Consider the following 7704-nt stretch of genomic DNA (forward strand, 5'->3'; position numbering starts at 1 on the left):
CGCGACTACTACACATGTGGCAGATGAGTTCATCTACTGCACGGCGTTGGCCGGAGGGCCACGCCATAGGGTGTGGGAGGAAGTCGCCAGAGAGGCAGCCACATTTGGCACCAGAGCAAGTCGAGAACGACACAAGGGTCAGGACGAAGATGGGCGGCTGCGGCGGACAGGAGTCATGATGGAGAGGGAAGAAGGCGGGCGGCCACGCTCGGGCACGGTGGAGATGCCAACTGGCGCCCGACGGGTGCCCGGATGCCATGGAGAATGCCAAGGCGGCGCGACGGAGCACGTTCATGGTGCTGCGGTGTTTTTTTAGAAACTCCATGACTGGAGATCCTTTTAGAGAAGTGAGTGGATGAGCGAATATGATAGGAGTGGTCGTTGGGATGGCGTCGTGGCCAACCAACAGGAGTGTCTGGTTGGACGAGCGGACAGGATAGGGGGTCGTTGGTCTTTTTGAGAAGCTAGGTTTGTGTAGGATATGTGCAATTCTCATAAACTGATCTACCTATGAACGAATTAATAGCATTCTAGAGCGAGCACATCTAACTACTCCTATCTAGTACCTAGTACGAATTCGTTGATTACTTTAGAAACGGGATGTGAAGTGGAGAACTAAAACATCATGTGCCAACTTCTTGGTGACCCTTTATTTATGGGATTGGTGGATGATGTACAACAATTTCTTGTGGCTCTTTTGCTTATGGGGTTTGCTAGCGCCCGGACGTCCAACACGTGAGACGTGTCCGGACGCCCGCCCTTTGGGTTTTGTCCCGTTAATCAATTCGGTAGCCGCTGGTCCCCCCTGGCTCCCTTGTTATTTCACATGTCCGTAGGCTACAGGGCTCTCTCGCTCGATCACTCGTATGCATGGCTGCATGCAACTCCTACCGCTTGGTCATGCGATGCTGCTGTCGCGCCTGCTGCTACCATACGCATGCGCCTGCTATCACGTCCACTTCACTTCCTGTGCATGCGGGGACCGTTGTGCCCTCGAGGACCACCTCTGCCTACACCCACTTTCCACGTCTGCTCATGGAACACTCGCAACATAAAGCATTTGCTGCAATATACGTATGAAACAGATGAAATATTTAGAACATACTCTTGCAACATATGTGTATGGCCACTACAACATATGCAACATCTAGATAAAACACTTGCAACATATATTTAAAACAACCAAAATATTTGGAACATACACTTGCAACATACGTGTATGGCCAATGCAACATCCAGATAAAACACTTGCGACATACGTTTGAAATAGCTAAAACATTTGAAAACATACACTTGCAGCGTATGTGTATAGCCAGTGCAACATATGTGACATCCAGGTAAACCACTTGCAACATACGTTTGAAAATAGCTGAAATATTTGAAACATACACTTATGTCGGGGACCAATACTAGGGTACTCGAAGAGGAGGGGATAATGGTCGTCAAACGTTAATCCATCCAGGCAGTCAAGGGCGCTACTACAGCTCCAACCGACCCCAACCTATGGCCGTGGGCTCCACCTCGCTCGACCCTAAGGTCGTGCGATCCGCCTCGCCCGACCTCTAGGGGCAGGCTCTACCTCGCCCGATACCGAGGCCGTAGGCTCCGCCTTGTCCGACCTCTGAGGGTTGGCTCCACCTTGTCCGACCCCTGAGGGCTGGCTCCGCCTCGCTCGACATCCGAGGCCACGGACTTCGCCTTGTCCAACCTCTAGGGGTGGGTGCCGCCTCACCCGACACTGAGGCCGCGGGCTCTGCCTCGTCCGACCTTTGAGGGCTAGCTCTGCCTCACCCAACACCGAGGCCATAGGCTACCCCTCGCTCGACCTTTGAGGGTGGACTCTGCCTCTCCCGACACCGAGGTTGTGGGCTCCGCCTCGTCCGACCCCTAAGGGTTGGCTCCACCTCGCCTGGCCTCCAAGGCCACGGACTCCGCCTCACCCAACCTCTGGAGGTGGGCTTCGCTTCGCCCAACACCGAGGTCGCAGGCTCTGCCTCACCTAACCCCTGAGGACTGGCGCCGCCTCGCCCAACCTCTAGGGGCTAGCTCTGCCTCGCCCAACCCTTGGGTTTGCGCTCTGTCTTCACCAGCCTCTAGGGGAGAACTCCGTCTCGCCTGACCCTGAGGCTAGGGGCTCCGCCTCGCCCGACGGAGGCCCATACCACCGCCAACCACTCTAGGTCTAGGTGAATGGGTCTAGTTCAAAACTCTAACACTAGGGAGGTGACCGACATGCCCTGATATGACCCATGGCCGTGACGAGCCATACCTAGGGGTTCACATCAGGAATAGCATCGAGCGTACTAGTGTTGTTTTGTCTAACCCTTGTACAAACACTGATAGGTGCGTTGGTTCACTGTGAAGTCTGCTAGGATGGAGTGGAGCACCACGATCGGGAGACGACGCCTACACATGGCGCCAGTGATGGACAAGGCCGTGATGTGGAGCTATCCCTGTTGACGTCTATAGGGTTAGGGGAGACCTGCATGAAGGAAAAGGACCCGACGATCCTAGGGGACTTCTCCTTCTCGTTCTCCTCTTCTCCCTCCACTGTAACCTGCACTTTCCCTTAGCCTATAAAAGGAAAAGCGGGGCATCTCATGAAGGGGACTCAAATCCAATCAACTCATCAAACCCTAAACACATAGCCAAGCAGTGACCGAGCTCTTGGCACCCGCTCGTTCCTTCCACCATAGACTTGGGACCCGTCTCTCTCTCTCTCACCCATTCGTAACCCCTACTATAAACTTTTAGTGATAGTAACACGAGCAGCAGCAATGAACTAGACGTAGGGACATTCTGCCCGAACTAGCATAAATCTCGTGTCCTTTTATCACACCATCCAAGCCAGACGCACAATATTAGAAATTTACTAGTTGATGGCAACTCAAAACACCAATAGTTGGCGCGCCAGGTAGGGGCCTTTTGCGTGTCTTGACATCCACACTAGGCTTTAGATGGCTAATCATGACATCAGCTGGGTCCTGAGTGCGCACATGCGCTTTGGGGACCTGGACGTCATCGTCACAATGGAGGGAGAGCTGGTGCGGGCTCCTACCGCCATCCAAACTCTCCACTTCTCCGGCCTCAATGCGATCGCTGAGGCGCTTGAGGAGCTACAGCTGCATGCACCAAAGGCCCACGCCCCTAGGAGTGGCTAGCTCCTCGGCTTCAACTACGGGAGGTTAGAGCGCCAGCTCGATGCCTTCCTAGGACCCCGACTATCTCGGGAGGACCTATGCCACCTCACGTTCTCGTTCGCTAACGTCATGACGCAGCTTATTGGGGGAGAGCCCCTCCCCCCAAAATACCTTATCCGTAGCACCTCGGTAGCGCTCCCATTCGGTCTCTGCAACGCCGCAGAGACTATTGGCCACCTTATGGCGTAATGCATGCCTCCATTCTTCGTGAACGACAAGTTCATGGGGATGACTGAATATGTCGCGGAGTCTTTCCACGACCTCCTCGTAGGAGTGTTAGAGTCACCCTTCGGCTTTGACTCCAACAGGGGGAGTCATCACCCCTCTCGTGAGTGTTTCATGGTAGGTGCCCCCAAGGGACACGTCAAAAGCATCCACAAAGAGGAGGCTACCTCGACGAATGACCTCAACGACAAGGTCAGGAGGGAGACAGGGGCCCCACCCCACCTACGGGTGGAACAACTAAAGGCTTGACACCAAGAGCTCGAGGAAGCACGACTCTAGCTTGAGCAGGAGTGCGTAGAGCTCTATCAAGAGATCGAGTGCCATAGAGACGGTGGGCGCGCGCGCCATGGCCCACGACGTGATCTGGAGGATCATCGAGGATGATGAAGCCCTCCCACACTTCACCCGCGCAAGCTAGAACATCACTGCCGCGGCAGCCTTGCTCTGGGGGCTTTTGGGGCTCACGACGCCCGAGGATCGACACCATTGCTTGAGCGTGTGGCGGCGCAGCAAGCTGAAAGCTCGCTGTCTCGGTGATGTGAGGTCAACGCCAGCCAGCACACACCCTCAGAGTGACCCGACAAGGACGTATTAGTCCACCAAGTGCCACAAGACGGTAGGCCACGCATCATGGTTCTGGTGCATGAGTGTCTCAGCCGTAGATGTGATGCGCATGACACCCTCGATGCCTGTAGGCTTACCCACGGTGATGTGGGGGAGGGGGCTAGCCACGGCTACCACTCTTGCTATGGCGGATGCTACGACAACGGCGATGACCGAAGCTAAGCCCTAGCCTTATAGGACCTCAGGCCTTCGTCCGACACATCCTCAACGTCGCCTTCCTACCATGGTACTGATCACCAACCAACATCCTGAAATACTCTAGGGAAACAAACCCTGGACTGTGGCTGGAGGATTATCGGCTTGCTTGCCAAGCCGGTGGAGCAGATAATGATGATTTCATTATCCGCAACCTTCCATTATTCTTGGCCGATTCAGCACGAACATGGTTGGAACACCTTCCATTCAATAGAATCCAAAGTTGGGCGGACCTGAAAGAGATCTTCGTGGGGAACTTCTAGGGCACATACAAGCATCCTAGGAACCCATGGGATCTCAAAAACTGATGACAGAAGGCTAGAGAAACCCTCTATGGGTACATTCGACGCTTCTCTCAGCAGTGCAACGAGCTGCCTAACGTTGCCGACGCTGATGTTATAGGAGCTTTCCTATCTAGGACCACCTACGAGTCCCTAGTTCACAAGCTAGGACATAAGGGTCCGTGAATCACCAAGGAGCTTCTCGACATCGTCACTAGCCACGTATTGGGCGAGGAGGCAGTCAGAGCGATCTTTGACTGCCTCAAGGGCAAGGGAAAGCAGGACGAGGATGCCAGTGAAGGCACCTCCAACCATCCTAGCAAGAAGAAGAACAAGTAGCGGCACAAAGGCTCACTCATGGCAGCCACCAACCATAAGGGGGGTCGGAGGCCCATGGAGGGTACCCCGAACCACTTCGAGAAGTTGCTCAAGGGTCCATGCCCAAACCATGCCTTCCCTATCAAGCATCTGTACAAGGACTGTGGCCTCATGAAATGGTTCTTGTCTAGAGGTTCCAACAAAGGGGAGCATAGGGGGGACCCCGACCTGGCCACAGATGACGCCGAGGAGAAGGATGATGGCTTTTCGACGCTGGATGGTTGTCTCATGATCTTCAGAGGGTCAGCAGCCTATGACTCCAAATACCGTCAGAAGCTCGCGCGCCACGAGGTCTATACAGTCGATCCGACCGCACCTACCTTCCTTCGATGGTCGGAGTCCGCCATAACCTTTGATCGGACTGACCACTCATAGAGTGTCTCACAACCAGGGAGATACCCACTCATGGTGGACCCAATCAATGGCATGAAGTGGCTCACCAAGATACTGATGGATGGAGGCAGCGGCCTCAACATCATGTACGCCAAGATGCTCAACGCCATGGGCGTCGACCGATCGCGCATCTGACCGATCGGAGCATCTTTCCACAACATCATGCTAGGAAAGCAGGTCGTGCCACTTGGGCAGATCGATCTACCCATCACCTTTGGGGATCCAACCAATTATAGGATGAAGAACCTCGCCTTCGAGGTAGTTGGGTTCCTTGGAACCTACCACGCCATCCTGGGACGTTTATGCTACGCAAAGTTCATGGCCATCCCCAACTACACCTACCTAAAGCTAAAGATGTTGGGCCTAGGTGGGGTCATCACCATCAGCACCTCCTTCCAGCGTGCCTATGAGTGCGAGGTCGAGTGCTGCGAACATGCCACGACAATCGTCGCCTCCAAAGAGCTTGCGACCCTCAGGAAGGAGGTCGCCGAAGAAGCACCCGACCCCAAGCAATCGGCTAGGTCTTTTGAGCCACTAGAGGGCGCCAAGGAGGTCCTCATAGACCCCATCGGCTCCAATAGCAAAGTGGTGCGTATTGGCACTATGCTTTCCTCTGAATAGGAAAGCGCGCTCGTTGACTTTCTCTGTGCTAATAGAGACATCTTTGCATGGAAACCCTTGGACATGCCAGGTATTCCGAGAGGATGATGGCGGTGGTGTCGGTGAAGATAATGAAGAATTAATCACAATAGCGGCCACCTTCTCATTATCACTATCATCATCGGATGAGCAACTTGATGAGTCAATGTCTGTAAGCCAATCACCGATGATGTATGCCTTCCCATTTTTCTTCTTCTTGTGGAAGTCTTTCTTGCCATCTTTCTTCTTGTATGGCTTGTTTTTCTTCTTTTCATCTTCATCACTTGAGTCATCTTTCTTGCCCTTATTCTTATTCTTGTACTTGTCTTTCTTGGGCTTTGTGCATTGATGTGCTAGATGACCAAGTTCTCCACAATTGTAGCAATCCATCTCCGAGATTGGCTTTCTTCTTGTGCTAGTAAAGAACTTTTTCTTCCTATCAAACTTGACGCCATTCTTGTTGAGCTTCTTTAGCATCTTGGCGGTTCTTCTCACCATGAGAGCAAGACTTGTATCATCAACTTCATCATCACTTGAGCTCTTATACTCAATTCTTGCTTTTCCCTTCTCTTGGCTAGCCTTAAATGCTAAGTCTTTGTCTTTCTTCTTGGTAGAGGATGAGTCATCTTGTGGTGTGATGTGCATATATATCTCATGAGCATTGATCTTTCCTAAGATTTTGAGTCGGTGTAGCAGTGGGTGGAAAGATCACCTTGATGAAGCACGGTCACAATATGCCCATATTTATCAATGGGGAGGACACTCAAGATTTTTCTTACAACATTGGATTATTGCATTTGAGTGAGTCCAAGCCCATTGACTTCCTCTACAAGAACATTCAAGCGTGAGTACATTTCATTAGCACTCTCTTTAGGAAGCATCTTAAAAGAATTAAGCTTTTTCATAACGAGATGATAGCGTTCCTCACGCTCGCTCTTAGTTCCCTCATGGAGCGCACAAATGTCCAACCATAGTGCATGGGCATTTTTATGGTTCCTCACCCAGTTAAACACATCTTTACAAAGGCCTCTAAAGATGGTGTTTAGAGCCTTTGCATTCTATTTCTCATAGTTCACTTCATCACCTTGAAGGTGCGTAGGATCCTGAGATTTTGAGAATCCTTGTGAGGCAGCTCTAAGTATTTCAACATCTAGAGCTTCTAAATACGCCTCCATGCAGATTTTCCAATAAGGAAAATCATCCCCCTCAAAGATAGGAGGAGGTCCATCCCCATGAGACATCTTTCTCTAGACGATTAAGCCTAAATACGTGAGCACGAGGCTCTGATATCAATTAAAAGGATCAAGATGTCCAAGAGGAGGTGTGAATTAGGCTAATTCTAAAATTCTTTGCAATAATTAAATCCTACGGTTAGCCCACTTCACCCCTTATGCCTAGAAAGTGTTTCTATTATTCTACCGCATAAAAGTTTTGTAACCTATGTTCCAATCCTACTCTAGCATGTCAATTCTATAAATGTAAAGATAAAAATTGAATTACTCAAAGTAAATGCTTAAAGTAAAGAGAGAAGGAGGAACACGGCGATATTTTGCCGAGGTATCGGAGAGTCACCACTCCCCACTAGTCCTTGTTGGAGCACCCGCGCAAGGGTGTAGATCCCCCTTGATCTGCGCAAGGATCAAGTGCTCTCTATGGGTTGATTCTTTGACACTCTGTCGTGGTGAATCACCCACAACCGCTCATAACTTGAGTTGGGTCATCCACAAGCTCCGCCGGATGATCAACAAGCTCCCAATCACCACCAAGTC

This window comes from Miscanthus floridulus, chromosome 8 (genome assembly GCF_019320115.1).
Source record: "Miscanthus floridulus cultivar M001 chromosome 8, ASM1932011v1, whole genome shotgun sequence".
In the NCBI taxonomy this organism is placed as follows: domain Eukaryota; kingdom Viridiplantae; phylum Streptophyta; class Magnoliopsida; order Poales; family Poaceae; genus Miscanthus; species Miscanthus floridulus.